Source organism: Prionailurus viverrinus, chromosome B4, assembly GCF_022837055.1.
Source record: "Prionailurus viverrinus isolate Anna chromosome B4, UM_Priviv_1.0, whole genome shotgun sequence".
Lineage (NCBI taxonomy): Eukaryota > Metazoa > Chordata > Mammalia > Carnivora > Felidae > Prionailurus > Prionailurus viverrinus.
The window spans coordinates 67,638,771-67,655,838 of record NC_062567.1 but is presented as its reverse complement, the minus strand read 5'-3'; the positions used below and the strand labels follow the sequence as shown (position 1 = coordinate 67,655,838).

Below are 17,068 nucleotides of genomic sequence, written 5' to 3'. Positions count from 1 at the left end.
AGGTGTACAACTATAGCCTCACAATAAGTAGGTGTTCTTATCTGCTGTTTTATAGATAAAGCCACTAGGACTCAGAGGAAGAGAAGTACCTTGTCCAAGGCCACACAATGGTGGAGTTGGAATTCAAACCCAACTCTGCCTGGCTCCAAAACCTCTTCTATTACACCAACTGTTAACAGTAATAATAGCAATTACAATTATCATTGTAAATATTACCAAAAAAGAGAAGGAGAAGAATTTATACTTATATACTTTTATTACTTACAAAATACCTTCATACTATGGGAAGGTGATAGGACATGTGGACCTTGAGTTAACTCCTAGGAGACAAGCATTTATATCTGTCCAGTTGATTCCTTCAACACTCTGTCAACTGTTTTTAAATCCATACTCACTCTTGGGCATGGCAGTTGGGCAGTGGTCCCTTCTGAAAAGACAGATGACTGATGTGTGACATTTTTCAGTATGAGGCAATTAATTACATAGGAAGGTTAACTTCACTGTAACTTGTAAGACTAAAAGAAAAATACTACATTGTATAGATCTTTTTTAAAAATGTAGATGAAATTTCCTATTTGTTTTTTTGGCCAAGAATTGATAGTTATCTACCTATTAATAGAAGGCAAAGAAAAATGTCCAAAAACTTGAATGAAATATGAATTTACAAGTGGAAAATGATTTTGTTTTTAGAATTCAAGGAGTACTCACTGGCTAGTGGCATGAAAGAGACTATAGTCAGTTTAGACCTTAATAAGACATTTTTTTTAAAAGCCCTAAAAGACAGAAAATTCAAGTTTTTGAAAATAGTTTTAAGGAAAAAGGCAATGAAAAATGAGCTAAAACAAGGTAAAATATGAAGTAAGTGGGCACTAAAGAGGGGGAATTTGTAGCAAAAAAAGTCTAGAGTTACTCATTCAGGCAGGGATATCTAAATCAATACAACTACAAGAAAGAATTTGCCTACACTTTATGAATAAAGGAGAAAAATTAAAAGATGTTGCTAACGGGGAAGACGATATAAAACCTGAAGGATTTTTATCTGTATTTGACTAAGATTTGAAGTCACATTTATTTTACAGTATAACTTCCTGTACAATAGCAGTTATGTTGGCTGTACAGAGACCTAGCCCATATGTCCTAATAGTATTATATTTGAAGGTTACAGAACCATGATTGGAAAGTATTTGAGAGGTAACCAAGTCACTATTCTGGGCTGTATAAATATAGTATGTCATAAATAGTGATTATTTATTTTACCTGGAGAAAGAAAAAAAATAACTAAAGTGCAGTGGTGTCCAGAAACATTGAGTAAGGCAGGTATGAAAAGCTGCCTCCTTTGAGAACAAGCTAGGCATCCATGTGGAATGGTTTAGGGGAGAGATTTAGGCGGGACTCTCAGGCATGGTGCTATGGCAGACAGGCTAGGGGATTTTATCATGTTTGCCATATCTCTTTAATTCATCATTCCATAACTGGAACTATTTTAGTGCTATCTCTGACTCAGATTTTTTGGCTCAGATATTTACTTCTGGTCTTTGAGATTCATTGTTTGATTTTTCTTTGGTTCCCATCTTATGTTAACCCTAGGTGGGGGAATCAGGGATGGGGGGTGGAGGGTGGGTGGGGACAGACACTGCATCCAGGCATCAAGAACTTCCTTCCAGGCTAAGTGCAAAATAGGGAAGAGATATGCTCTGAAATGCTTCCCACAAGGTAGGAAATTTCCAGCTTACCAAAACAGATGTTACATATGCATTTGCTCACCAATGAAATATTATTTATTACTTATTAAGAAATAAAGTTGGGACTAAATCATTTGGCACATTAAGACTGCACATAAAAGTAAGAGATCAACAATAGAGGATTGTATTGGAACATATTTCAGCATAAAAAGATATTAAGGGTATCCATCACTTGGATTTGGAAAAAAAACCCTGAACATTGATGCTTTTCAGTGATTTAAGTGAAAAAAGGATGAACCTAATCTGTTGTAGAAAGAGATATTAAACATGAAGCAGATTTCCAGCTTTCTAAGGGCTATAAAAGTCAGTTTAGATGGAATGCAAACCAGACCCCACCCCTTCAATTATGCAGTTTTGCAAGAAGAATGCAATAGTGTGGTCACCAAAATAACACCAACATTTCTGGCTTTTACTTAGTAGTTAGGCAAGAAGATTTAGAATCGTAACCATCTTTTTTATTACTTGGCAGCTTTGGGGTATCCGATTTAAGCCATGAATAATCTCCTTTGAAAACAAAACATCTCCTCCAGAGGGATAATTAGACTATTACTGAGGACAAACTATCCAACATCAAAAGCAGAGACCCTAAGAAGTCACGCAACAGGCAGTCTTCTCCCAAAATTAAAAGCATGCTTAGCATTAGAGGTCATTGCAATAAATAAAGGGATGTGAAATAATTACTTACAAGTTTCAGTCCAAGAACTCCAGCACAAACCATAACAAAAAGTGACTGGCTTCTGAAAAGTGAATATGCTAATTATATTCAGTGTTTGAATTGGTGCTTGGACGCCTGTCCCCATTCTCTGATTAAGAGTCATTAATCATTCCTGTGAGGTCACTATTATTCCAAGGGATCCTCGATAACAGAATCAAGGATATTGCTGCTAACAGCATTAGAAATGGGGGGAAATTCAACAAAAGACCCAGATGGTAATAATTACATTAAGACTACCCCCCAAATTACAAGACTATTTTCTCTCAAGGTCAAGATGTGGAATTTTCTTTGTGCACATAACACATAACCAAGTGACTTATTATTAATCATAACACCGAGCCCACATCCACTTTATTCATCAATTGAATGACAATAAAATAATCGGCTCTGCTCATGGCATTTCTTTTGTCGGTTGGCTGCTAAGTTATCCACAATTGTCCATCCTTCGGAAAGTTACTCATGAGTGATCAGAGTGCAATAATTTTCAATTCAGTAGTTCAAGCTCAGCCTACTGAAGGACTCTTCCATGCCATCCACACTATGTGGGGCGAGAGAAGGTGGTCACTAAACAAAGACTCTAGATTTCCTAAGGATTTTATTTCGACCAGTCTTTACATCCAACCATTTTGGAGATCTGATCACCCATGAATACTCACTGAATTTCTTCTCTTTTCCTTTTTCCCTCTGAAAGAGATACTACATTGCAATGAAATCATCAAAAGGAAGACATTTTGAAGTGAAGAGGAAATCTACAAGGCTCTGATCACAGAGACACTGGTTCTAACACTTCTTAAAAAGCTACTCGACTGGAAGTTGTTCTTATAAATTAATTGTTATCCATAAAATTGTTATGAAATCTGAAACTATTGAAGTCAACTATTTGGAAAGACATAAAATTAAAGTATATTCCTCATTCAGTGGATTAATTGGCTCTGCCCAGCTTTGACAGAGTAAGGCTTAGATGTTTTGTGATCAAGATTTATTAGGCAGCTCCTCCATACCCTCTCTGCCTCAGTTCACTTGCCTATCAAATAGAAATAATAGTAGTGTCTTTTTTACATGTGTTTGAGTGTGAGAAGAGATAATGTAAATCAAATGCTTAGAATAAAACCTGGAGTAGAGTAAGCAGCAAACAAATGTTAGTATAGTTGTTGGTGGCTCTGCAAAATTTAAGATTAGAGATTATCTGAAGTGTACGTGCTGACCTCAGTGTAGGCTCAGCCCTGCCCACTTCACTCATGATCGTAACCCTAGAGACAGCTCAGCACATCCCCCACAGTCACAAAGGCCTTGCTCTGTCCACTGCCACCCAGTGAGAAGCCCCTCACACACAGCTGTCACCAGGACAGCAAGAGCCGCCCAGTCATACAAGGCAAAGTTTCAGGGCTGAGAATGCCCTGTGGGGCCGACCAATGAGAGATATGATGCTGGAAAGAACCAGCAGATAAATGGTTTACCCCTAGTCCTCCTATAATGGTTGTTTTGAGATGCAGCATATGGCCTCTCAGATGTCCCATCAGACAAAGCAGTCGGCTGTGCCTTCTGCGACGCTGTGGTCGGCCTGGTAATGGACCTCCTGGTTTTTGTTTTCTCTCCTTCTTTATCTCACTTTTCCTTTTCTCTCACTCTGGATTTCTTGGAATAATGCTTTGCCAGTATAGGATTAACAGATAAATGTTTGTTCAGTTCCCTTTGCTCTCCCCCCCCACCCCCGCACGTGTGTGCTCTCTCTCTCTCTCTCTCTCTCTCTCTCTCTCTCTCTCACACACACACACACACACACACACACACACACACACACCTTCCTCAGATATTTCCTCAAATGTATCCAGAAGCTAACTGCAATGCCCTGCCGCCTCTTTTTCTTCAGAGTTTTACATTTAGGGGGCTATTATGGACCTTTCTAAACACCCACTCTCATCACTTGGGTGGCAAAGATGTTGTCACAAGATAAATAGGGTTATCATATGAAGAAGAAAAGTTAATTTGATTTCATTATCTGTTCAAAATAAACATAGCCAAGAGCCATTCTCTGGGAATTTTTACTTTTCTCATGAATCTTATTTTTTAAAATCATTCTCATTTTCTTATTTCTACTTGTTTAAATATAGTCCCAAATGTAATTTTATGCAGTATTAATTTCACTATTAAGCAGTTACCAGTTGAACATTTGTTAAATAAGTGATAGTTTAAATATGTTTTTCAATTCCCCTCTAATTCAGCCACTATATATTTAGTAGCATACTGTACAAAGAAAGTTTACAAATAAAGATATAATATTTATAGTTTTGTAAAGAAACACACATGTAAACTATCAAGGAGGAGAATTCCTTTACTAAGGAATTGCAAAAAGCAAAACCCTTTGTAATATTAATTATCTTTCCTTGATGTGTTAAATGAAGAGGTGACCTAAATTCATTTTCTAACCTCCTCCAGATCTGTTCAATATAAGCACAAATACAGGCAAAAGAAGTCCCAGCCCACAAGTAAATCTTGGTCAGAATTTTTTGTTAATGTTTATCTATTTATTTTTGAGAGAAAGAGAGAGCACAAGCGGGGGAGTGGCAGAGAGAGAAGGAACAGAGAATCCGAAGTGGGCTCCAACGTATAGCCTGACGTGGGGCTCAAACCCAGATGAGATCATGAACCAAATCGAAGTCGAAGGCTTAACTGATTGAGCCACCCAGGCGCCCCTGGCTCAGTAGATTTACTAACAAGGCTATTTAAAATTTGGAATACATTTTTTTCATAGAAACAGTGTTGCAAAATTATGATTAGATATCCACATAAACTCAAAAATTATACTTATGTGTCTAAAATAGGTATTTATATGCACTTTTATACCATATATAATGGCAGTAATATTTTTACTACATATAAACACAAGTTAGAAGATTGTTTTTGTGGGAGTTAAAGTCCTTGTGCCAGGCTAAGATGCCAAGAATCCCTTGCCCCAGGCTCAGGCATCAGAATGAGACACTCCCTCTGCAAGACCAGCATTTGCATAGTAAGGTTTGTGGTTTGAGTCCTCCCTGCTCCCCAAGATGCTAACTCTCTGTGACTACATAATTGCACAATAGAATTAGGTATCTCTTTCCGTGAGTCTTCCATAGGCTTAGCTATATCTATTTACAATAATTAAAAACAGTAATATTAATATTAATGCTATCCTACAGGGGTTTTAAATTCAACTCTAGAAGGAGCTACCTTATCCCAGCATAGGTGAAAAATAGACCAGCAGGTCCCTAGCACCTGCTCATTTGAATTTTTATTAATTTGTACCCCATTATTGTTCTTAAAATGGTTTAAAGCAAGTCATGGATTCACTTAAAACATAGCAAGATAATTTATGTTTTTAAAATTAAGAAAAAGTGGACAAAGGGAAAATAAGGTTAGAAGAGTTCAGTGGGACCAGGAGTTACCCTAATGCAGATCATCTAATGCCATGAAGTCACTTACGCTTGGCAGAGTCCAGCCACTGTCTACAGACTTGCTATCAGCTAGCAGAAAAAGGAAATCTGACCGATCATATGATTCATGGTGTCCACAAAAACAAACCAGTCACATAGGAGTAAACAAGTAATCTTGATACTAAAACTGAAGAATAATATTTCATTTCATATGTGTAGTGAGAACTTTGTATGATGTACTCAGCATTCTTACTTTGTTGCAGGGAGTTTGTAAGACTGTCTTTTATGATAGGCAAATCTATCAGATTCAAAGTGATGCATTCTAAGACAGGCAATCCTAACTTGTCTGACTTAACCAAAGGGGAGAGGGGTGAGTTTTTAGAGATAGGATGGTGCTTTCCAGGATGTCCTCCACAAATATTATTTCTTTCCATTGAGCTTTTAAAGGTATTCAGTGGCAAGGGATTATATATACTTCCTTCCAAGTAGCTGGACAACAGCTGTATTCTGTTGCCAGTTGAGTTTAGGTTTTAGCAGCTGAGCTGTGTGTAGGATTGATATTCTCCGGTGAAGACTAAGAAAACAAACAAGTATAAGCCCCTGCGTAGAAGACCACCAGAGAACTACTTTATGGTGAGTCAAGGGATTAAATAGGCAGGGGCAAGGTTACCCCTCAGAAAGTCATAGTTGAACCCTTCAAACAGAGACAGATGAGCTAACCAGAGCACACACAACTCCATGAAGGAATGGCCACAATACTTTTAGCCCGGAAGTATGTAAAAATCAGATATCTCTAACATACACCTTAAAATTCCTAGGTATAGACAGTGGGAGATTATCTTTGACATTTTCCCCTGAAGTTTAATGATAATATTTATGAAATGTGCTGTCTCCAGCATTATTCAACAGAATGCATAAAACATATTCTAAACTTTCAAGTTAATTTTCAGGAACCTTGTAAAGACACTTTATAATGGTGAAATTGACCTCAAAAGTTTACTAAGATCCCTTTCCTTATTTATACTGTAAACTTGACACATGCACAGCTATAGATGCAGATGATTTGGGAGATTGGGTGGAAAAGATGCCACTCCTAATAGAAGTCACGAAACATATACACCTTAGTAGTGTCAGTTACTTCTCAATTTACTTAACCTCTTTCTTAAAAAATAAAGGTTGGATACATCACTTCTTGGCCTTTTGGCTAAGATCAAGTGTAAAAAATAAAGGTTGGATGCAAATATCGGTGGCACATTAAAGATGGTCAAAAATCTTTTGCCTTTCCTCCCCTCATAGGTAAAGTGTAATCTCCTTCCCTTGGAATCTAAGCCAGCCTTAGCTACTTACTTGACCAACAAAAGGCCATAGAAGTGAGCCTTGCATCTTCTGACTTGATCTTTGATAGCACTTGCTTTTAAAGCCCTGAGCTGCCATGTGAGAAGTCCAGCTACCCTGAGACCACCCTGCTGTGAAGAAGCCCAAACCAGCCACGAGGAAAAAGAAAGCAATCCTGACCACCAGCTAAAAGGAAAGCAATCCTGACCACCAGCTGTTCCAGCCACCTCACTGCAGGAGTCAGGCATGTAAATGAACTTATCTGGGATGCTCCAGACCAGACCAGCTATCCCCAGCCCCTCGTTGATGCCATGTGGAACCAAAAAAGCCAACCAGCTGAACCCTGCCTGAATTCCATAGCTCATGAAAATCACGTGATATAATAAAATGGTTCTTCTGTTAAGCTGCTAAGTTTTAGTCTAGCAACAAAAGATGGTGGAAGGACATCTGAATCACATGGTGCACTTATGACATGACTGCTTTCTAGAGAACTATTCCATGAATCAAATGTGTTTGCCTATTTACTTGCACAATAAACGTTTATTCAGCACTACCAATGTGCCAGGCAGTCTGCTAGAAACAGGAATGTGATGTTGAACATGACATTATTCTTGTCCTCAAGTACCTTTCTCTGTAGTGGGGCAAACAGATAACTAATCTGTTAATATTAACTATTAGTAAGTTAATAGTTATGGTTTAACAACATAAGCAGAGCCCCCATGTTGCACAACTCCAGGGGTAAATTCACATTGCGGCCTATGTAAACGATGCCCTCTGGATTTGAACACACACAGCTATTCAAAAGGCCACAGTGTGAATGTCCCCCTAAAGTTGGGCAGGACATAGGACCTGGTGGTAAGCATCAGGCTGGAAGTATGCACAGAGTGCTAGAGAAGAGAGACAAAAAGTGATAGATTTTACCTGGAGTTTTTTAGTTTCATTAATAAGACATAGAGAATGAATAAGCCCAGTGAAATACACTGATATTGATAATGTAGTTTAGGAGTGGTGACATTTATGCTAAATATGTATAACACCACTGGGCTTAAGCAAATTATTACTAAACACACATTTCATACTCATGTTAACACACATGGAAAATCTCTATCAAGTAATAAAATAAAAACATACATTTTTCTTTAAAGAAAAATCTTGAAAAAATTCAAGTCATACTTTCATAGGGATTGTATTGTAATTTCAGGTGATCATTCTTAGTTAAAACTGCTTTGACCACAGACCAAATTTATAGCATGCTAAAGTGTGAAGAAAACTCACTAAAAGTTAAAGAGAATGATAACCAGTTTGAATTCCAATAGATGAAAGTAACATAACTCAACAGACTCAATAAGGGAGCAAGATTAATGCCTGGTTGGTCAGAGCCTAGATATTTTCACTCAGTTTATATATTACTCCTTTACTTATTTATTTCTGCTCTCAATCAATATCAGGGGAGGGGGAAAGAGTTAAAAAAAAAAAAGCAAGGTGCCCTTCACACCCTTCAGTACCTGAGGACATCATAAATCGGAGAATCCACTAAGTAGACAAAGCACAGACCCACACTATCTGATTTATGATTCTCTGGTAGAGCAGGTTTTCTTATTTTCTTTTTTAAAAATTTGTATATTTTGAGAGAGAAACAGAGATCACAAGTGGGGAAGGAGAGAGAGAGAGAGAGAGAGAGAGAGAGAGAGAGAGAGAGAGAGAATGCCAAGCAGGCTCCACAAGGTCCGCGCAGAGCCCGACTTAGGGCTCCATGCCACGAACTGCAAGATCATGACCTGAGCTGAAATCAATTCTCCAATCCAATTTTTAGTGTGTTGTTATAAACCAACACTTGTAGAGCTCTAGGACTAAGTCTATAAGCTTCTTCAAATAACACAGATTGAAAAAATATTTGGAAATGGACTGCCATATTTTTTCTAATGACTGTATTCATTGTCGTTAGTTTCATTCTAAATGGCTAAACAAAGCGTACTTGCAAATTTGAAAGAACCCTTCAAGTCACATACCAAAGAGACCAAGAAATTCTTGTCTTTCATATTTTAAGGAAAGCAAGTGCCCTTTAAATTTTTTTTCTTAAAGTGAGTTGTTACTGTCCATCCATAACATACAAAGGAGCAGTAGTTACACCTGTTGTCTCTTTTACTCTACTGCTTAATTACATAGGGTCACCAATGGTTCAAGTTAAAAGGTATCTGTGTGTATAATATTGCTGTGACACTGATATTTTTCTCCAATTACCTCTCCCTTCATTCAAAATACTAGTGACAGCTACAGCAGAAGGAAATCAATTCAGATTACCCATGGCTATTAATTATATTCAAAGATGTCATAGACATCCATATTTACTAAACTATTCTAAATCACTTAACAGCCCATTTGGAAAAGAGGAGTAGACACTTAGTTGAAGATAACTAAAGGGTAGTCACTTCTCCATCAACCACTCCAAAGAAATTAAAGAATGCTTCAAATAAGTAAACAATCTAATACAATTGGATTAACTAACACATACATTTAAAATTTCCCAAATTTTCATCAGTCCATTCTTAATTCAAGACTAATAATTTCAGTATCCTATCATCTGTTTACTTCTGATGCTCCAGAGTCACCCCAAACTCAACAAATTTCTTGTTTTTATTCTCCCACCTGCCCAAGACAGAAATTCCATGGTCCCATTGACTGGTCCCTCTTTCTCATTTCCTGAAGTTAATTAGTCTCCGTAAGCTGTGAATTCTGTCTCTGAAGTCAGCGGTTCCTAAATTCGCTTGCACATGAGAAAACATATGAAGAGGGCTTTGTAAATGTTTATTCCTGGTACTTAAACCCAGAGATTCAGTGGGTGTTGGATTTATATTCTGTTTAAAGCTCCCAGATAACGCTGACATAGAGTCAAGTTTGAGAAATATGCCCTTAAATTTCTGATTTCTTTTATTCTCTTCATCCCTATCGGAATTACTTGTCATTCTTATCTCCTACCTAGACTCTTCCAATAGCTTGCTAATTTTTTTTTCTCTACTCTATTAATCCCTTTCTATTTTGGTTGATCTTCTATGCTAATTGTCTCATTCTCTTTTTAAGCCTTTTAATAGGATTGTGGCTCCTTTTGCAGGGAGGTAGTATCTGGAGAGGTGGAGGAGGATTTCTGGGTTGTTGATAACATTCAGTTTCTTATTCTGTCTGTTGACTACATAGGCCTGCTCTCTTTGTGAAAATTCACTGAGGGTTAGCTACCTTTAGATATGTGCCTTTTTCTATTTGCATGTTATATTTTAATTACAAAGTTAAGACTGATAGCTCCTCTTGAAGTACTTGCTCATTCTCCTCCCCTGTACTGTCTTTTTGGCTACATTTCTAACATGATTGTGCCCTTTAGGACATGCTGTTTCCTTTCCTTAGAACATACTTCCTTCTCCACCTTCTAACTCTGTTGGGAATAGTCTTACTTTTAAATAGCGTTAGCTGCTTCCTGTTCTATGTTCCCATATCACTAAACTGCTATTTGTTATTGTGTGTGTTTTTTTTCACCTTAGTAGCACAGGTTATATGTAAAGTATTTATTTTATTAATATTTGTGGTCCTGTGCAAAGACAGCAATTTCAGGGCACAGAAATTGGTAGATAATATGGACTACACAATGCTTCATAAATGAAACGAATGTGTGCATAAATGAATGTTGTGGTTTCACAAATAGGAAATCTTGCATAAGAAAATAAAGGAGTAAAACCAAGTCCTGCCCTCAGGGGTTAAAGCTATGACCTTAGACATAGGTATTTTGAATATGGATGAAGCCAAGCACAAATAAATAATGAAGAGTCAAAATATGATGTTTCACAACTGCAGTATAATCTGAACTAATGAAGAAATCCCAGTCTAGGAAGCAGAAGACCTGGGTTATAGTTCAATCTCTAATGCCCCTGGACTTTAGGTAAGCCACTTTATCTAGGAAGGCTTCATTCTTTTCCATATCTCCTTTAAAAGGTGGGTGTGGGAGCGGTGCTACACTAGAGGATCACTAAGGTCCTCTGAATCGTGAACATTTCACTGTGTCTGAATCCTCTACAAGAGAAAGAAGCCATCAATATTCCACAATTCAACATGTAAATGACAGACTAAGTAATATAAAAGTGGTTCTTCTGATCCTTGTTTTTTTCGATTTCTAGTGCAGTATAGTGTGTAAGTCATGAGATTAACTCCTAGCAATATATGCTAAACAGAAAAAAAAAAGTCATGCAATTTTTCAAAATGTTATGTACATCTTAGCACTCGCTTTCCTAAGAATTTTATAACAGCTTTGAGAGATATTTCATGTACCATACAACTCACCCATTTAAAAGATATAATGCAACACTTTTAATAAATTCTACGGCCGTGCAACGATCATCACAATCCATTTCAGAAAATTTCACAACTCCTCCCCCCCCAAAAGCCTGTACTCTTAGTACTCAATCTCCTACCTACTCCACTTCTTCCTGCCTCACCCAGACTTAGGCAATATCAATCTGTTTTCTGTATTCATAGATTTGCCAATTCTGGATGTTTTATATAAGTGGAATCATACAATATGTGATCTTTTGTGACTTAAGTTCTTTCACTGAGCATAATGTTTTCAAGCTTCATCCATGTTGTAGCTCCAGTACTTTTTCTTGGAAAATAATATTCATTGTGTGAACAAACAACATTATCCTTTCATCAACTGAATGGATTTATCAATTGGCTATTATGAATAATGCTTCTATGAGCATTCATGTGAAAGATTTTGGATGGACATGTTTTCATTTCCCTTGAGTATGTACCTAGGAGTGAAAATGCTGGGTCATATGTTAACTTTATACTTAACCTTTGAGAAAGTGCTAGACTATTTTCCAAAGTGGCTGCACCATTTTACATCTCTACCAGCAATATATAAGAATTCCAGTTTCTCAACACCCTTGCTACCACTTTTTAACTGTCTTTTTTTATTTTGGTCATCATAGTGGATGTAAGGTGATATCTTTTGAGATTGATTTGCCTAAAGGCTAATGATGTTGAACACTTGTCCATGCATTTATGGGCCATTTGTATAACTTGGGAGAAATGTGTATTCAGATCCTTTTCTCATTTTTTAATTGGGTATGTATATCTTCATTATTAAGTTGTCAGAGTTTTTTTTTTAATATATTCTGAATAAAAATCCCTCATAGATATATTACAAAAATTCTGACCATATAGAATGTGTTGCAATTTATTCCCTCCTTTATGTTTTTAAGAAAAGTTTATGAAGAATTGGTATTGCTTATTTAAATATTTAGTAGCATTCACCAATAAAGCCATCAGACCTGTGCTTTTCTTTGTGGAAAGGTTTCAAATTACTAGTCCAACCTCTTTGTTATAAGCCTATTTGGATTTTCTATTTCTTCTTGAGTCATATGGATAGTTTCTGTCTTTCTAGGAATTTGTCTATTTCCTTTATCTAATTCACTGGCATGCAGTTCTTTGTAAGTATTCCCTTATGAACCATTTTATTTCTGTAAAGTTAGTCATGATGTGTCCTCTTTCATTCTAGATTTTAGTAATTTGAATCTTCTCTCTTTTTTTCTTGGTCTACCGAAAGGTTTGGTTCTTTGGGGCACGTGGGTGGCTCAGTCAGTTGCGCGTCTGACTTCGGTTCAGGTCATGATCTCATGGCTTGTGGGTTGAGCCCCACATCAGGCTCCGTGCTGAGAGCTCAGAGCCTGGAGCCTGCTTCAGATTCTGTGTCTTCCTCTCCCTCTGCCCTTCCCCCGCTTGCACTCTGTCTGTCTCTCTCAAAAATAAATAAACATGAAAAAAATTAAAAAAAATAAACTAAAGGTTTGGTTCTTTGAAAATATGGGCAAAATTGACAATTTTTTGTTTCACTTGTATTTTTTCAGTTGTATTTTAATTCTTTATTAAAATTAATTTATGCTCTAATATTTATTATTTTCCTCCTTCAGCTGGCATTAGGTTTAGTTTGTTCTTTTCCAGTATCTTTTTTTTTTAAATTTTTTCTTTTAATGTTTATTTATTTTTGAGACAGAGAGAGACAGAGCATGAACGGGGGAGGGTCAGAGAGAGAGGGAGACACAGAATCTGAAGCAGACTCCAGGCTCTGAGCTGTCAGCACAGAGCCTGACGCAGGGCTCGAACTCACTGACCGTGAGATCATGACCTGAGCCAAAGTCGGACGCTTAACCCACTGAGCCACCCAGGCGCCCCTCTTTTCCAGTATCTTAAAGTGGAAGTTAGATTACTGATTTGAGATCTTTCTTTTTTAATTATAGGCATTTATAGTTACAAATTTCCCTGTAAAAACTGTTTTAGCTGCATTCCATAATTTTGTATTTTCATTTTCATTCATTTTATAGTATTTTCTAATGTTTCTTGTCATTTTTCTTCTTTGACCCGTTGGTTATTTAGGAATATACTGTTTAATTTCAACACAATTATAAATTTTCCAAATTACCTTCTATTATTGGTTTGTAATTGTACTCAATTTCGGTTGGAGACATACTGTATATGGTTGTAAACCTTTTAAATTTATTGAGTCTATTTCACGACAAGCTATGATCTGTCCTGGGAAATTTTCATGTGTGTTTGAGAAGAATGTTTATTCTGCTGTTTCTGGATGTAATGTTCCAGAGACTTCTATTAGCTCTAGTTGATTTATAGTGTTAAGTCTTCTATATTTTTGTTGATCTTCTGCCTAGTTATTCTATCCACTATCAGAAGAGAAGTATTGAAGGCTTAAATTACTATTGTTTAATATTCTATTTCTCTCTTTAACTCTGTCAAATTTCATGTGTTTTAGGATACTGTTGTTAGGGGCATATATGTTATAAATGTTGTAATTATGATATAATACGTGGCAGACTGACAATTCTATCATTATAAAATGTCTTCCTTTTATCTCTAGTACTATTTTTTGTGTGTGTATAAGTCTGTTTGCCCAATGACAGCATGGCTACTCCACTTCTTTTATTGTTGCTGTTTGTAGAGAACTTTTTTCAAACTTTTACTTTCAAACTGTTTCAAACTATTATTAGATCTTTAAATATAAGATGCATCTCTTGTAGACAACATCTAATTGGATCTTTCATTTAAAATCCAACCTCACATGGGACTCCTGGGTGGCTCAGTCAGTTAAGCATCCGACTTTGGCTCAGGTCATGATCTCACAGCTCATGAGTTCAAGACCTGCGTTGGGCTCTGTGCTGACAGCTCAGAGCCTGCAGCCTGGAGCCTGGTTTGAATTCTGTGTCTCCCTCTCTTTCTGTGCCTCCTCTGCTGGTGCGCTCTCTCTCTCTCTCTCTCTCTCTCTCTCAAAGATAAATAAGCATTAAAAAATAAAAAAATCAAAAATTAAAATATTAAATCCAGCTTCACAATTTTTATCCTTTGATTGGATTGTTCAATTCATTCACACTTAGTATTGATGTTTGAGTTTACATTTGTTACTTTACTTTTTCTTTTACATATGTTTCATGTCTTTTTGTTCTTCTGTTCCTTATTTTTTTCATTGATTTTATTAATATTTCATTAATAATTTTGGTGGGTCATTTTAATTTCTTTATTCATTATTTCACCATGTTTTTAAGTTATTTTCTTAGTGGTTTCCTAGGCTTACAGTAGACATATTAACAGAATCCATGTCAGATGAATACTAACTTAATTCTAATGAGATATAGAAATGTACTCCTTTATAGCACTCTTCCCTTTTCCCTCTTCCCATGATCTTATTGTTATATGTAGTATGGTCATGTTACAAACCCAACAATGCAGGGTTCTAATTATTACTTTATATAATTGTATGTCTTTTAAGAAGCTGAGAGAAGAAAAGAGAATGATTATTATTTTAATTTCTGTGATTATTTTTTCACTATACTTCTGAGTTGCTTCCCTAGTGGTTGTTCTAAGACGCAATATATATCTTAATTGATCGGCGTATACTATATATTTATAGTACTTAGTTCCAGTGAGATATAGAAATGTGACTTCTGCAAATGGTATCTATATTCCGTCTTCTTTTTTGCACTACTATCTTTTACACTGTTGTACATGTTATGTACACAACAATACATTATTGTAATTATCACTTTGCATAATTTTATATCTTTAAAGAAGCTAAGAAAAGAGAGGAAAATAATGACATATTTATAGGGTTTGTTATATTAACCTTCTCATTTACCATTTTCTGTTCTCTTCTCCTTCCTGTAGATTTATGATCTCATGTCATTTTATCACTTTAATGCCGCTTTGCTTCCACTCACTTCCTTTGTAAATATAAGTGCAACAAAATAATTACATACATATTGTTTTACACAACTTTTTAAATAAGCTCTAAAAAACAAGAAATTGAAGAAAAGTTCCAATTATAGTATCTTTTATAATTACCTATATACTTTTACCAATACTCTTTTTTTTTTTATGTGGATTTGAATTACTAAGATCACTTGCCTTCAGTCTGAACAACTTCCTTTAGTATGCCTGGTAAGACAGGTTAAAAAATTAGGTCAGCTTTGTGTACATGGCAATGTCTTTATTTTATCCTCACTTTTTGAAAGACACTTTTGCTTGACATAAGAATTTTGATTTGTAATATTTTCTTTCAGCACTTTAAATATGTCATCCCACTGTCTTCAATCTCCTTTGTTGTGGACAATAAGTCAGCTTTTAGTCTTTTAGGAAATCCCAAGTCCTTGGGAAGTCATTTTTTTCTTTCTGTTGTCATGATTTTCCCTCTACCTTTGTTTTTCAAACTTTTGACTATAATGTGTCTGGATGTTGATCTCTTTGTATTCACCCTGATTGGAGTTCATCAAGCTTCTTGGATAGATGATGTTTTTTAAATCAAATTTGGGATATTTCAGCCATTTTTAAAAGAATTCTTTCCTCCTTTCTCTTTAAAATGTTGTCTGGTACTTCTGTTCTACTTTATGGCATCCCACATTTCTCTCAAGTGCTGTTGATTTTTCTACATTCTTTTTTCTATTCTTCAAATTACAAAATCTCTATTGATCTGTCTTTAAGTTCATTGATTCTTTTTTTTTTTTTTTTAATTTTTTTTTTTTTTCAACGTTTATTTATTTTTGGGACAGAGAGAGACAGAGCATGAACGGGGGAGGGGCAGAGAGAGAGGGAGACACAGAATCGGAAACAGGCTCCAGGCTCTGAGCCATCAGCCCAGAGCCTGACGCGGGGCTCGAACTCACAGACCGCGAGATCGTGACCCGGCTGAAGTCGGACGCTTAACCGACTGCGCCACCCAGGTGCCCCAAGTTCATTGATTCTTATGTCAATTTAAACCTGTCATTTAGCCCCTTAGTTTTCATTTTTCACATTGTTTACTCTACTTTTAATATCAAAAACTCTATTTAGTTCTTTTTTATAATTTCTCTCTTTATTGACATTGTCTATTTGATAAGACATCATCATCATGGCTTTAATTCTTTAAAGATGGTTTCCTTTAGTTCTTGAACATATTTGTAATAGCTGCTTTGAAACCTTTACTGAATCCAACATTTATGCCCTTTCAAATGTAGTTTCTGTTGCTTTTATTTTATTTTTGTCTTTCCTATGTATTGTTCACACTTTCCTGTTTCTTTGTATGTTTTGCAATTTTTCTTTGTGGAAAACTTGACATAACAACTGTGGGTATTGATCTTCCTGCAAACTGAGGGCTTACTATAGTTGTTGCTTGTTTAGTTGCTTAGTGACTTGGCTAGACTATTTCAGTGAATTCTACTTCCACTTTAGTGTGCAGGCTCTAATGTCAACCCTCAGAAGGCACAGCCTTAGACATGTGCAATCATCCTGATATCCATCTTGCTTAGAAATGACTGTGGTTTTAGCTGGGCTGTTTTTCATTG

The 17,068-nt window shown here is 36.2% G+C and overlaps 1 long non-coding RNA gene across 1 annotated transcript; it reads left to right on the top strand.

The window, feature by feature from the left end:
* The first annotated feature begins 3,804 nt into the window (after nt 1-3,804).
* On the top strand, nt 3,805-7,605 carry LOC125171130 (uncharacterized). Its single transcript, XR_007154199.1, has 2 exons — nt 3,805-4,021; nt 7,164-7,605. It is a non-coding gene; the product is annotated as an uncharacterized LOC125171130 (long non-coding RNA).
* The last annotated feature ends 9,463 nt before the right edge of the window (nt 7,606-17,068 follow it).